Below are 13,748 nucleotides of genomic sequence, written 5' to 3'. Positions count from 1 at the left end.
AGGTTAGGCAACGCTACGTGGCTCATTATGGAAGCCTCGCATATTAATGCTCACAGTGAATTAAGTGTCACTTTCGCTGCTGTTTGCTTCAGAACACTGTTCTCATAGGACGTCGTCGTCCTGGGCCATCCTTTTCATGCACTATCTGAAGCTCCTCACAAAACTCCCAGAATTCAAGGCCACTTCACTGCCATATTCCTAGCACTTTATCGATGATGGTGATGGTGGTTAGTTGAATAGTTGCATTTCCGCCGGCACTAACGTTGTAGCTGGGGTGTACTACTGAGTGAGTCAATTATTGTGAATCAGTTAGTCAATGACTCGTTTGTAGTATTCTTGGATAGGACCTATAAGACTGGGAGCATAATTCGTACAATAATTAGCTTCATCTATGCAGCCAAACTATTTCGTGCTATCTTAAAGGGTCCGGATCAATGCGAACACATCGTCCTACTATAGTGCCTAGAATATACTGGCTAGTGTGCTGAGCGCGCGCCCCGCGCTATGCGAGAGGGTGGCTCCTTCCGTGATGCCTGCCCGCTACTGTCAATAGAGGGCGCTGCTCGTCGGGAGGGTGACACAGTCGCAGCTGCGCTGGCTGCGCAGACTGGTCGCCGCCGGTTTTGACGTGTGTTGCAGCTTTCCACGTGCTTCTTCAGTGATTGTTTTGTAGCTTTGCTACTTTTGTGCTTGTCTTGTGGCTGCTCTGTCATTGGGCGTGAAGTTTCGAGAATTGTTTCGGAAGTTCGCGAAACAAATGCCAGTGGCGCAGGACGATGTCAAAAGCAAAGCGGCAGTGCAAGGAACGAAGTGTTTTGTGCCGCTTTGTCGGAGTGGTTACAAGTCTAGCAAAGGGCGTGTCTCGATGTTTACTGCTCCAACCGACCCTGTGCGGCTCGCGGATTGGGAAAGGAAAATCAAGAGAGCGGACAGAAAGTTGACGCCGTCAGCTGTGGTGTGCGAAAAACACTTCGAAGACATCTGCATCGAGCGCTCGTTCAAGGTAACAGTCAACGGCGTTGTTAATGAGATTCTCCGAGAGAAACCCCGTCTAAAGCCCGATGCTGTCCCGGCTGTTTTTGAGAACTACTCTCCACACCTTGTGCCGAAGACGGCACCAAAAAGGAAGGAAAGAAACATATGCGAGCAGCAACCAGCTCGTAAACGCCATAAGCGGGACGCAGGGACTGGACCCGGCGATTCGGGCTCGGAAATCAACGAGGGCTCCTGTTTTCTCGAAGCTGGCTTTCAAGACTGCAACGACTCCTCCGGCTCCAGTGAAGCGGGCATTGTGGGTGAACAGAGTGCCAGCCAGGCTACACTGCAGGCACCTAACCACCACGGAGGCCGTCATCCGTTTGAGGACATTCTCATTCCGGTTACATGGATGTGGATACCTTCCGTGGATGACAGCCTAGCTTATGCTTGCTGCGAAGCACAAGCAAATAATTTTTTCAAATTTGTTCATGGAAAGAGTGGTCAGCTTTGGAAAGCCTTCAGCTGATGAAAGCTCGGTCGTGGCCACTGTTTATTTGAGAGGCCGAGAGGATGGCAAGAAAGCTGTCAGGACACGGAATGAGGCGGAATCTTTGATTGGAGATGTTAATATGAAATACCTGTGCGGTGGCTGCGGTATGAAGCCTACCTCAACAAAGTATGCTTCATACCGGGAAATGTATTTTGCCGAGAGGTGCCTCCTCACAACTGAGTCCAGAGGAGAATCTTGTGCGCAATGCAAATACCAACGCAAGCTTGCCCAAAACCAAATGCGCAGAACAAAGAAAAAAAGTGCGTGCAATGAAAAGAAAAAGTCTAAGAACATCATTCGCAATTTGGCCAGAACAAGAAGGACGCTTACCAGTGCACAGGCACAAATTTCCCAAATGAAAGAACGAAACGAAGCACTAAGTGAACAGGAATTTCAGAAAAGAATCCAGGCACTTCCTCGCAAGCAGCAGCTGGCTGTGAAGAACTGTTTTCTTGCTGCTAATGATAATGGCGGGCTCATTTACCCAAGTCAAGCCTTATCAAGTGCTGTAAAGCTCATGGAAAATAGCTTTACATCATTTTTCAGCAAGAACAAGTTGCATATGGAAAGCTTACTTGAGTTGGCCAGCCTTTTACATTCCCTAACGTTTCCAACTCTTGGGTGCCCCGAGCATCAGAAGCAGACACTGTCAGCTGTGCTAAAGTTTTATGTTCTGTTGAGATTTAGATTCTTTGTCAAGGGACTTAACAAGGAACGAGACGGACAGCGAGAGCGACTGAAACTGTTGAAGTTGCGCCACTGCAATTGAACGCACTTTTCGTAGCTTCTGTTCGCCATAAAAGAATTGCCTTCCACTCGCACTGTCACCTTCGATTAAACATGCTGCCTTCGTCCTATTAAACCGAATCTGTGTTTCGTGACTTGTATTCTTTGAGTTTGAAATCCTCCAAACGCGAAAGCTCTCATGTGCGTTTACCGGGTTAGCCTGTGGCTCATATAAAGATCGAGCTTTCAAGTTCGAGTAATCTGCACAAAGCAATTCGATATTATCATTAGCATGTTAAAACGTTATATCAATCCTAAGCTCCTGAAATAGCTGTAAAACAAAGTATTAAACGTGAGCCAAAGCAACGCGCAGCTCCCTTTCAAACTCTCAGCAGCGCGGCGCAATGTGCGCGAGAAACCGGCTCACACCCTCTCGCACCACAGCGCCGCTATGCGGCCGCCGCCGGCAGGCATCAACTCTGGTGCCACCGCGCCGCCCGCGCTCAGCACACTAGTCAGTATATTCTAGGCGCTATATTTCTACACCCAGGACACACACTTCCGCCAGAACAAGACTTTCCGTCAGTCTGTCTAACGACCATTGATGGTTTTTGCCTGGCCAGGTTGGCTATTTGTGTTGGCGATTTGTTGGCGACATACATCTGGCCACGGTTAGGTCAGTGTGTACCCCTTTAAATACGTTGCACCCGGCTCAACAGGCAACTCATATAGGACCTTTAGCACAACTTGCGAGCTGCGAGGGGTTCATTTATCTTGACCATTTTCATCCGCGTCACAAACTAAAAATTAATGCGAGACTTAATAATAGGTTAAAATAGAAGATAGCGATTACTATTGTAAGCGGTAAGCTGGACTCATGTTTCCATGCAAGTTATGTACGGAAATGCATGCATATTTGACAGGAAGTTATGCATGCATATTGAGCAGGATACTAAAAGGAACAGCGCAAACAAACGGGGACGACAGGAAGAAACAACAGGAACAGGCGCTGATGTTTCTTCCTGTCGTCCCCGTTTGTTTGCGCTGTTTTTTTTGGATGATGTATCACCAACTCGCCCGCTTAACTATCCTACTAAAAGGAACAACGCATAAAAACACCGTGCGCATGCGCCTTGTGGAGAGGACAACGTATGGATGATATTTAATTCAGCAATGGGCGCTTCATTTTCAAGGCTCGCAACTAGCCCGCACCTAGTCAGTTGGCTCTCTCTCAAGATTTTGATCTCTCTTTACCACGCGCTAAAAGCTAACCATATGTGATGCTTTTTTTCCTTACTTAAATTTCTGCCATCTAGTTTATGGAACAACCTCAAAAACGACGAAGCTTCACAAATTATTTTTGCAACAAAAAAAAAGGCAAAAAGACACATTGGTAGATTTCGTTTCAAGGCTGATACCTGTCCTTTCCTGCTTGAGCATAAAACTGTGTCAGTTAATATTATGTACGAGTATCGACTAATGTCTAATCTGAGGTTTTCATCTCCTGTGCTTACTTTATTTCTCAAATACCTTGTCAAACTGATACTGAAGGGCAAACTTGTACCACAAGATTAGGAGAACAACGATCTGTTACAAGAAACCGAGTATACTATGGAAATGAGTGCATTTCCTCATGCCAACCATTTTAAACAAACATAACCTATGGAACACATATGGTCCCACGTTGAGCCTAAATAATGTAAAATGTATTTTGTTCAGATGAAGAAGTAGAAGTCTACGTATGCGAATTTAAACAATCTGTTGACTCCAAGTGGAGCCATATATATATATATATATATATATATATATATATATATATATATATATATATATATATATATATATATATATATATATATATATATATTCATTTCATAGAACTGTCTCAAGCGTGTTTATTGTTTTCATTTCAAGCCCAGTGCTAATGCTTGGTCCGCGTGCCTGGCCACGCACTGTATGCCACGTCTACGTGCGGCACCTCAGGCACTCTCAAGCTGCTGCATTCCAGGTTTTCGTGTGGGGTCCCTTTCCGCTGTATTAGAATGGGAATAAGGTTGCCTTATTAGTATTATTTGCAGTAATGTGTTCATTAAAATATCTTGCAATATCCTGCAGTTGGCTCACAATTAAATGGTATTCCAGAAATCTGGACGTGTTCGAAAGCGCATCAGCTGTTCAAATTTCAAATGCCGTTGGTACATTTGTGAATAAGTTGATTTGATGAGAAGCTTGTGGTTGCCAAAATGGGCAGGAATTCTCGCGCTCAGGTGCGGGCCATGTAAACCAGGCCTGGTTTGAAAATGACCTTCTCACCTTCTCTCGCTGTACCTAAAGACGTTGAAAAGCATGAATCTCACTGTATGAAGGTGTGTTGAATGTACGATTGAGGAGCAGGTAATGAAAAAAGTAAACCTAAATAAGCTTGTAAGCTTCATGTGTGACAGGGAGCGAATGTATGAAAAGAAATGCCATTTACCTTCGTCAGAGATAAGACATTTCGCACTGCTTTCGGTTCAACGGTTCTTAAGGGATGTTAAATTTCGCTCATGAATTGTCGTAATCAAGGTGGGTCTATGTAAATGTGCTCTAGTCTTTACAAAGTAAAACAGAAGACAAGTAGTACAGCTGGAAACAATTTTAACACATGATGCTGTACCCTTTGTAGATTTCCCAATTAGCTTTTTGCAGTATAAGTTGTCTAAACGCGAGGATCGTTCCTCATGCAGGTCTCTTGGCAAGCTGCCATGGTTTGATACCGGTTGGGACCGGTCAGGCAGCGGCGGTCGAAGTGGTTAACGGCCGAAACCCTCAAGCACTGCACCTCGGCTTCGGCGACGGCGAAGTAAGGAAACCTTAGGTTGTCGCTGTAACAGACCTCAGGAGTGGCCGCCCGGCAAAGCAGCTTTCCAGTCCTGGCACCGCACTTGGCTAAACAGTCTTGCTGGGACTTGAAAACGTCGCTGCGATACGAAGGACACAGGCCGGAGGCGAAATTCCAGGAGCGACACGCATGGCCATCGAAGTGCCACCACTCACTGCGGACGTCTTCCCTGCGTACACAGCGCGCGGCCGCGTTAAACACGAGCAGATGCTGGGATTCAAGCGGTGAGCTGCGCTTCTGCAAATGACCTCACTTAACTGCAGCCTCAGTCACAAGGATCTAATGGCTTTTGGGTGCTCCAACACAAGTCGCATATCTGGAGGATTTGCTATGGCGTGATCATGGATATAAGAGCCACTTAATCTCTATTAGGTTGAGGTAGAATGAAGTTCGCAAAAGTTCCGGGCACATTGTCTAACATAAAATGCCGTTGTTTGAAAAGTCGAGTGGCGCGACAGCCTTCGTTTTAATAATATAACGTAATGCTCATTTTGCATTCTGGAAATATTGGTCAGAGATAAGGACAGCGACAAAAACAAGGAAAAGAGAGCTAGAAGGAAGCACAACATGGTTGGCGGCCGCCATTTGAGAGATAGTTTTATCAAGCACAAAACATGTTCAAGATATGTAACTAGTATCAGATTTTTGTATACCTTGTATTGTGTAAGAAAATAAACTTATACTCGGCTTCGATCAGCGCTCTTGTTCGCTGTCCTTTCGTGCAGCGTCCTTTTCGGTCTGTTTCCAGTGTGTTTACGCCAACACTTTAAACCTGAACCGTCCCGAACGCAGTCTTGTATTTTGTTAAATAGTCTTTACCTATCCAACGGATTAAGGTTAAGAATACCTGTAATTACCTATCCAACGGATTAAGGTTAAGAATACCTGTAATACAAAGCCTCGCTGATGTACCATCCATCTTCGTTGCTTTGGTTAGGGAAATAGGAAGCGCACATTAGGGAAAAACAAAACTCACTGATGTCATTACTGGAGGATGAATGATACTCTCGCTCGCAGTGTGCAAAAGAAATCTCGGCAGCGCAATGCACATGCTGATGGCGCTAACGATTTTTTGCGCTTTCTGCATCTTATATAGCACCTCTCTGACGGGCCTGGTGTTCAGGCGGGGGGGGGGGGGGGGGAAACGCGGGGTAGAGCAAAAGACACGAGTTTGAACCCGTTCTGTTTTTCTCTCTTGGTTCAGGGTTCTTTTATGTCGAATAAATAGCTACACTGACTCTCGTTGCGTCGCATTCAGCTTCGGAAACAGCATACGGCGGTCACGTTGCAAGTTTTCGATGGACAATCGCCCAGCATTTTTGTGGTTCCGGCACAAAGCTGGGCCATTTCTTCATTTTTATGGTGATAAAATAATCTCCACGGTACTTTTTAAGATTATTACACATCTATCACTTATGAAAATGCACTTTACAGACCGCTGCCTTCCTCATAGATCGAACTATTAGGCTACATTCATTGAAATCAACACTAAATCAAGGAATTTATTCCCGTAACTTCATTATTATTGCCCCAAGAAAGGAACAACTTTAAACCGAAACGATGTGCTCACAAAACGACCAAAAGCCAACACTGAGCACCATCCTTTTTTTTGTAACGAAATACTCCAATGCCCTGCCAAACATAAACAACATTCTGCGGAAAGACCCCTGCATGCTAACGCGTAATGAACGCCTGAAGAAAATGTTCCCAGAGTAACCAAAGGTAGCATACAAACGTAGCATTACCTAACCTAAGAGATATTTTAGTACATTCTAAACTCGACAACAGGTATCCAACACAACCACATTCTTGGTTTCGCTCGGATGTAAGACGTGCAAACATTTACAAAAAAAAAAAAGAAAATTGCGGTTAAAATACTGCAAGCGATTTCACTTTTCACATACAATCGGACTTGAGCCTTAAGTTCGAAAAAAAAATATTCTCCAGTCAGGCTTTAAATCGTCAAGAGACAGAAAATATAGAGAAGCATATCTAATTAATAAATTTAGAACATTGGAACCAGCAGAAATAAATATCTCAAAAGGAACAATAGAATCTCTTACATATATTCCCTCTGCGCCATAACTAGTCGGGAAAGCAATCACATATAGCATTAATTGCACAGTTAAGAACGCAGCATGGTTTGTTCAAAGCACATGTACACTCTATTCTCCCTCTGCAATAGCATACGCTGCACGTGGTTTTCCAAGCATGTTTCCGCCTTGTTACTTCCTACTTTGGTTTACCCTTGAACCCTTTTCTTCAGTACCTGGCAGGTGTGCTTCAGTTGACCTGTTATTATTCGGTTTCTTCGTCCTTCTACACTCCTTGTAGAAAGCTTTTGAGAATTGTTCCCCTGCATCTGTACTCTTTATCAGATTGCTTTGGAATGCCTGTCCCCTTTAATAAAAGGCGTGTCAACGTCGAATCTGCTTTAGGTGGTGACTCATCACCGACTACGCATTGTAGTTTTCCTGCTCCTGCCGCTTTTTATTTTCTTTTTCAGGCCACGGGATCACAGGTTCCAGGCTAAGAAATACACACCAGATGAACATTTTTTCACTCATCGCCCTACTTCTGTCTCTCCCACCCAACTCTCTCCCCCCTCCCTAGCTTTTCTTCTTCGGGAGCAAAAGCATATAAAATCCCCGCCAGTGATGATCGCGCCGACGAGACGAAGACAAGGGAGCTTGTCGAAACGATGACTCTGCTTGCGAACTGACGCTTCCCCTCTACCCTTATTCAGTGCTCTTTCAACCTATTCGGTTTCGTCAAAGACACATTTGGCGTGATAGGCATTTTGAATATCAAATTCTTTACTCACCTACCACATTTTTGGAACACAGGTCCCGCCAGACAGTGCTCAGGGCGGATTTTCGTCTCTACGCACGCCTCCCGGCAGCTTCTCTTTGAGGTGAACTTATTGTTCCCGCGACTGCAAAGGCCCACGTGATCGGCAGCCACCGATACGCAGGCGTTCACTGCTTGTTTGTAGTAAAATTCCACCCTTGGAGTCTGGCAGTAGGTGAACACGAATCCACCGCAAGGCGACTGTTCCTGAAGAAGGAAAAAGCTGCCCTTTTAGAGTTCTGACGGTTGTGGTTTCGAGGTTTTCTTGCTATCGTTTTGGCCGATGTTCTTGTTTCGATGGTTTTTCGAGGTGGCATATCTGTTCTCTAGGTTGGCTTAACGTTAAGATGCTACAAATGATCATGGAGCTAATATGACGCCCTGAAAACAGTAAACGAAAAGCTACAAATTGTCTGCTCAGCACAGCTCAGTGCAGTGATTTCTGCATTGTTCAAACCGATACGGCCTTACACTATTGTCGTTAAGTTTAGTGAAGAAAAATAGGCCAATATTTTCGCTGTGCATTCATTCACCGAGAATAAGACCATGGGTTCAAAGTGAGCTATTAAGAATGCAGCTTTTGAAATAAAGGTACCACGCTCAAGTTACGTGTTCTCAAAGGCTGGATCTACGCTAATGTCAAAAAAGAGCTGCTCAAAACATAACTGTGGGTTTGAGAATTGCGCGCAGCTTGAATACCTTTGCCTCGAACCGGCATGCAGATGGCAGCGAAGTTCACCTGCCCAGTAGTGAAGCGACAGCGTGTTTCTCCAAACTGCCGCGTGGGACTTACTCCGCACGCTTATTTGTCATGTCGCCTGAGATGAACAGCACAATGATCTTGTCCAGAATTAAGTAGCCAAAGTACTCGAGTTGTCAACTAGGACAACATAAACTTTATAGTGCCTGTAATACTGTCAAAGCTTCCCAACACGAAAAATGTCACCGTATACCAGACTAGCGTGTGTTCAGGCGATACGGCGTTGCTGTTGAAGAGTCCCTCTCCTAAGTAAGCTCCACCTTAGTGTGCCTAGTGCACGAGAGTAAATTTCATCTAGCGGTTTCTGTAGTCAAACAACTAAAAATGCGTGGTTACAGAAATTGTACTCACAGGAACATTGCTTATGTTAGCCAAGGGTGCGCCGGACCAGTGCTTCAAGCTCCCTGCCATCTTTTCTTGAGTGCGAGGCTTTGCTGGTAAACCTTCGTCTTGAAGAATACCCGCAGTGTCCTCGTTGAGTAATATCTCTCCTTCTTGCATCGGTGCATGTAAAGGGGGCCAATGTGTGCGCATCCCCACCTGTCCCTCCACAGTTCCTGTCGGTTGTGTGGAGACCTCAATGCCCTCCGCTTTTATTCCTGAAAGCCCACTTTTCCCTTCAGGTGATACAGCCCCAGCCGGTTGAGCAGCGGCCCTTCCTGCAGCTTGGGCCTTGTCCTTCTGAAGTATAATTGATGATATTTCTCCATCGCTGCCTCCCAGCGTTTTGCCGACGTCGGCGGCAATGCCCACCAAAAGCGGCACTACTGAGACAGCCAGTACAGCAAGCACCGTGTTTCGAGCTAGGACGATGCGACGGAATTCGCGCTCCGTCGATTTGTCCTTGCAATTTGCTGTGGCACTATAAGGCGACAAGGACGGGCCTGCGGATTTGCAGCCGTGGTTGAGGAAGTAGCGCTTGATTTCATCCGGAACCCAGTACAAGGCCATGCTGCTAATGCTGTGCGCTGAAGAGTCATCGTCACTTTTTGCTGTACCGCTGTTGCTGCTATCCATGGCGGTCGCGCAAGAAGGGTTCACGTCGACATCTTTACGACATTTGTAGGCCCGGGACGTCGAACATCGCGCACCACGATTGCCGCTTTTGACACTATCTCGCTCATTTTCGGATAGCGAGGCGAGTGCTGACACAGGCATCGGGCAATTAATCTCGCCTGCGTTGTCCGCCCAGGAACTTTGCACATCATAAACCGGCTGCTGCAGTCCATGCACTTGGTAGAAAGGTACCAGGGTAACGAACCTGGAGGTGCCTGGAGGATGTGTTGACAGCTGTGATGGGGGCTGTAGAGAGGCGCTCATGCCATGCTGTTGCCGATTTTCACGGTAGTAATAATCCATGACGAACTGTTCCGATTTCGGATGAAAGCAGGGCGCTATGACTGCTCGTTTTCTTCTCTTCCTGTTGCCTATAGGCACGTGAAAGAGCGCAGAAATGGAATGTTCGAATAGCGTTGGTGAAAAAAAAGAAACAGATTTTGAGGGTATCGTTCGGGCATTGACATAGGTAGAAAACATCTACGCACATAAACTGGTGTTACCTGTAGAGGCATATTTAATTAGGTAGTCATTTTCTTTCGGTAAAACGTACTATGATAATTAGGTTAGGTGATGACACGCTGACTTGTACAATGAATTGTGGCCGCCAGATATGCGTTCAAAGAGTACCGGCACTTAACTATACATGGTGGTTTGCATGATAAGGAGAGCTAGCAGTGAGGCAAACACTGGTAAGTCGTGTTCGCGCTCTGAAGGAACATTCGGTGGCTCTTCGAAAGAATGGGGAGCTTTTTGGGGATTCGTGGAGGCGCTAATGCAGATGGGGTGATTGTTTTTATTACTTAGAAAGGTGTTTTTTATTAGACACCTTCAGTATGCTGTGTACCGCGCTAGCGTTAACGTTATCCGGGTACCGTGAGCAGGCCCGCCATTTGTATCTACGCGCTGTTTGATCTCGATGTACGGCAAAGCTCATTGAAGGTGCAGATGGCGCCAGGCGCCCGTCAACTACGGCTACACCTGTCGAGTTGGAACCAATGAGCTCTTGCGCATTGAAGGTGGACCGGCTCCCAGTGGTGCGGTAACGCTAACCATGTACACGCCCTGCTAAAGGTGTCTACTCTCCATACCTGCTATAGGGGAGTGGCCAAAAATTGGGCGTTAACGAAATAGTCTCAGTGAAAATTTAAACCTAAGGCCAAATTAAAGTCTGTGTCAATCGCTGACTGCTACATGCTTACTGCCCGACTCCTATTTATAACACCTATAGTCGCTACTTCTTTCTCATTCTTTTTACTTAGCTGCCGTGAAGCAAAGAGCTCAATTAACTAAGAAGTTCTAGGTATAGCTTATAAAGAAAGTATAATTATGCTTTGTTGGAGACAAAAATCCTTCAGAATCTGAGCGCCTGCTGAATATCGGTAAACGTGCCGCCTGCAAGTCTGCAACCACGGCTGTGCAGGTTACATCAACTTTTCGTGCATTGGTGTCAGCCGACAAAGCCTGAAGTTTTGCTACAATTGTACCAAATGGAAAAGAAAAAGAATAGTAGCACTAGTGAATATCGCTTATCCATCCTTATCCACCCCTTCCATCACGAATCGGCGTACCAAGTCGAATTTGCAGAACACAGCACGAAGCGGCCAGGTCCCACAGTGGTGCACTTTTGTGCGCGAGCGCTCATTCCGGAGATGTTTTGGTTGAAAATCGTACAGGTAATAAACACGGAAGGTTTATTCAGTTTTATTAACGAAACAAATAATGGCAATGATGCTGATGGGAGCCGGGCTCTTTGAAACGATGATGATGACGAGCAGGACGATGATGTACTGTAGCGTGTCATTCTTAACTGGCTGCCGCTGAAGACCTGCGCCCTAGTCGCGGTAAGCTAGAAGGGATAAAAGAAGAGGCTGTAATTCTAAAGCTCAAGAATCAATAAATATTTCACCGCCACCACAAAAGAGCGAGTGAAATATGGAGAAGAAGGGAAACAGATTGCATGCTCAGTACGCGTCGGATCACAGCAGATCACATTCGAAGCCGGGTCTTTGGATGACGACGACGATGGACTGTGTAAGTTAGCCATTTTAACGGTCGCATATAAATGCGTCCTGACCGGTTGATATATAAAGGAAAATCAGGGGATTCCAATTCCAGTCTCAACTGTAATTTAGTACCTCAACTGCTTTCTCCATTCTAGTTTGTCTGTCTATATTTTAAACAGCGATTTCGGCTCAAAAGTACCTCTTAGTACAAATTCTACCCTATTGATTACGACTCGGAATGTACAGTAAGTGGTGAAATAGCCGATTATGATCACATACTGCGGAATAGTAAAGAGGAGCCACACCCGTAATCGCTAACACAAGTTCCTACCCGACAATGGGAGGCCGTGGTGGTTATCCCCGTTAGCCCAGACCAGGGAGTTCAAACCCGGGTTATTGAATAGGCTACTCAGGTCGCTGTCAGTAGTAGAATGATAACCATCCAGGTTGGACCATCTGAACTTTGCCTCTTCTGAGGAAACAATTATTTTTCGCTCTAATATCTCTCCGTATAACCTGAGAAGTGACAGCCACCTAGGAAAGCGCAGGAAACAGGATAATTTAGGCGCTGCTAACTGCGTCTTAATAAAGTGCTGTGCGCCAACATTTGAAATCACCTCTGGGACCTGCTCCAAACTGTTTTGAAGTCTTGAACATCATCATCACCATTATGTGTGCGGCTGTAGTGCTGAGAGAAGAAAATCAAGCCCATCGCAGGGCAAGATTCTGTTCCCTCAGTCACGATGAGAATTGCTCCGACTGCACGGCGGGCTGTCGTGTTGTGGCAAGAGAACGGCTGCTTACTACTTGGTCGGTCTGGAGGCGAGCTAGCGCTTCCTCCCAGACCTGGCGTGGTTTCTTGACAGAAGGGGACCGGCGTCGCCGGGGGCAACACGTGCTGAAGGGGCCATTCTCTCCGCTGATTCTGCTGTTGTTACTAAAGCAACGTCACTCAAGCCGACACTTTTCCACAGAATTCATCATTCTAACACCGCAACCTTAATACATTCCTTTTTTCTCTATTTCGGTTGGTAGAGTCTTGTATGCTTTTTCCAGGGAAAGTAACTTTATTTTCGATCCCAGAGAAGCGCGTCGTCGTCGCAGGGAAAGATTGGTTGTGCACGATGATTCAGTGCAGGCATTCATAGGAGTCGCATTCGATGCTATGTTGTATAGTATGGCCAATCAGAGGCCATTTTGCGATACCACGAGGCCGACAAGAGTCCCTGTATATGTGACTGGTAGTTCGTCTAACGGGCATGGGGGTGTGCGCAAGCATCTCGCGCGTTCCTTTCGGATGAATCAAGATGCATGGTTTTAACCGCAGTTTTAATTATCAGTCTATTACTGTAAAAAACTCCATAACAAACTCCACAATTTAGAAGGCCCTTTCGAGATCCCGAGAACGACACTAGAAAAAGCATAGAGAAAGTTTATTATTCGGAACAACCAGCCCTCCAGTTTGTTTATTATGTGTATGGAATTTATTTCGAGACTGGATGTGGCAGCGGAAGCAGTTTTACATTTGTAAAAATGAGCTGCAGAGCCTTATCAGCAACACAGCACCGCAGGCGAGATTCTATACTCGGGGAGAACTTTCTGTGGCAATGTGGTGGAAGCTACGGAGCCGGAACGCACCAGCTCACTCCGCACAAGCATATAGTGCCTCCAGAAATTTCGCAGTGGATGCTCTAGAATGTTAAACCATTACGGAACTATTAAGCTTATTATTGTATCAGGCTTAAACTACAGTACTGGCCAGTACAGTGGGAGTTTAATAGACAGCGTTCATGTTGATGGCTGTGCGGCCTGTCGACAATCTCGTAAAGCGCAAGAGCGTAGGCGGGTCCGGGTGGGATGCGTCGGCCGCTTTTCTCCGCCCATTTCTGCGCGCGTTCGTATCGCTCGTCTGCTTTTGAGAGCGTACGTCGTGCGCGTTGC

General features: G+C 45.9%; 1 pseudogene; it reads left to right on the top strand.

The window, feature by feature from the left end:
* Positions 1–757: 757 nt before the first annotated feature.
* LOC146170831 (uncharacterized) lies at positions 758–2,769 on the top strand (annotated as a pseudogene).
* Positions 2,770–13,748: the final 10,979 nt, after the last annotated feature.

This window comes from Amblyomma maculatum, unplaced genomic scaffold, assembly GCF_055883805.1.
Source record: "Amblyomma maculatum isolate TAMU_Amacu unplaced genomic scaffold, ASM5588380v1 scaffold_37, whole genome shotgun sequence".
Taxonomy (NCBI): domain Eukaryota; kingdom Metazoa; phylum Arthropoda; class Arachnida; order Ixodida; family Ixodidae; genus Amblyomma; species Amblyomma maculatum.
The sequence above is the reverse complement of the archived record's forward strand: the minus strand, read 5'-3'. Positions and strand labels throughout refer to the sequence as shown.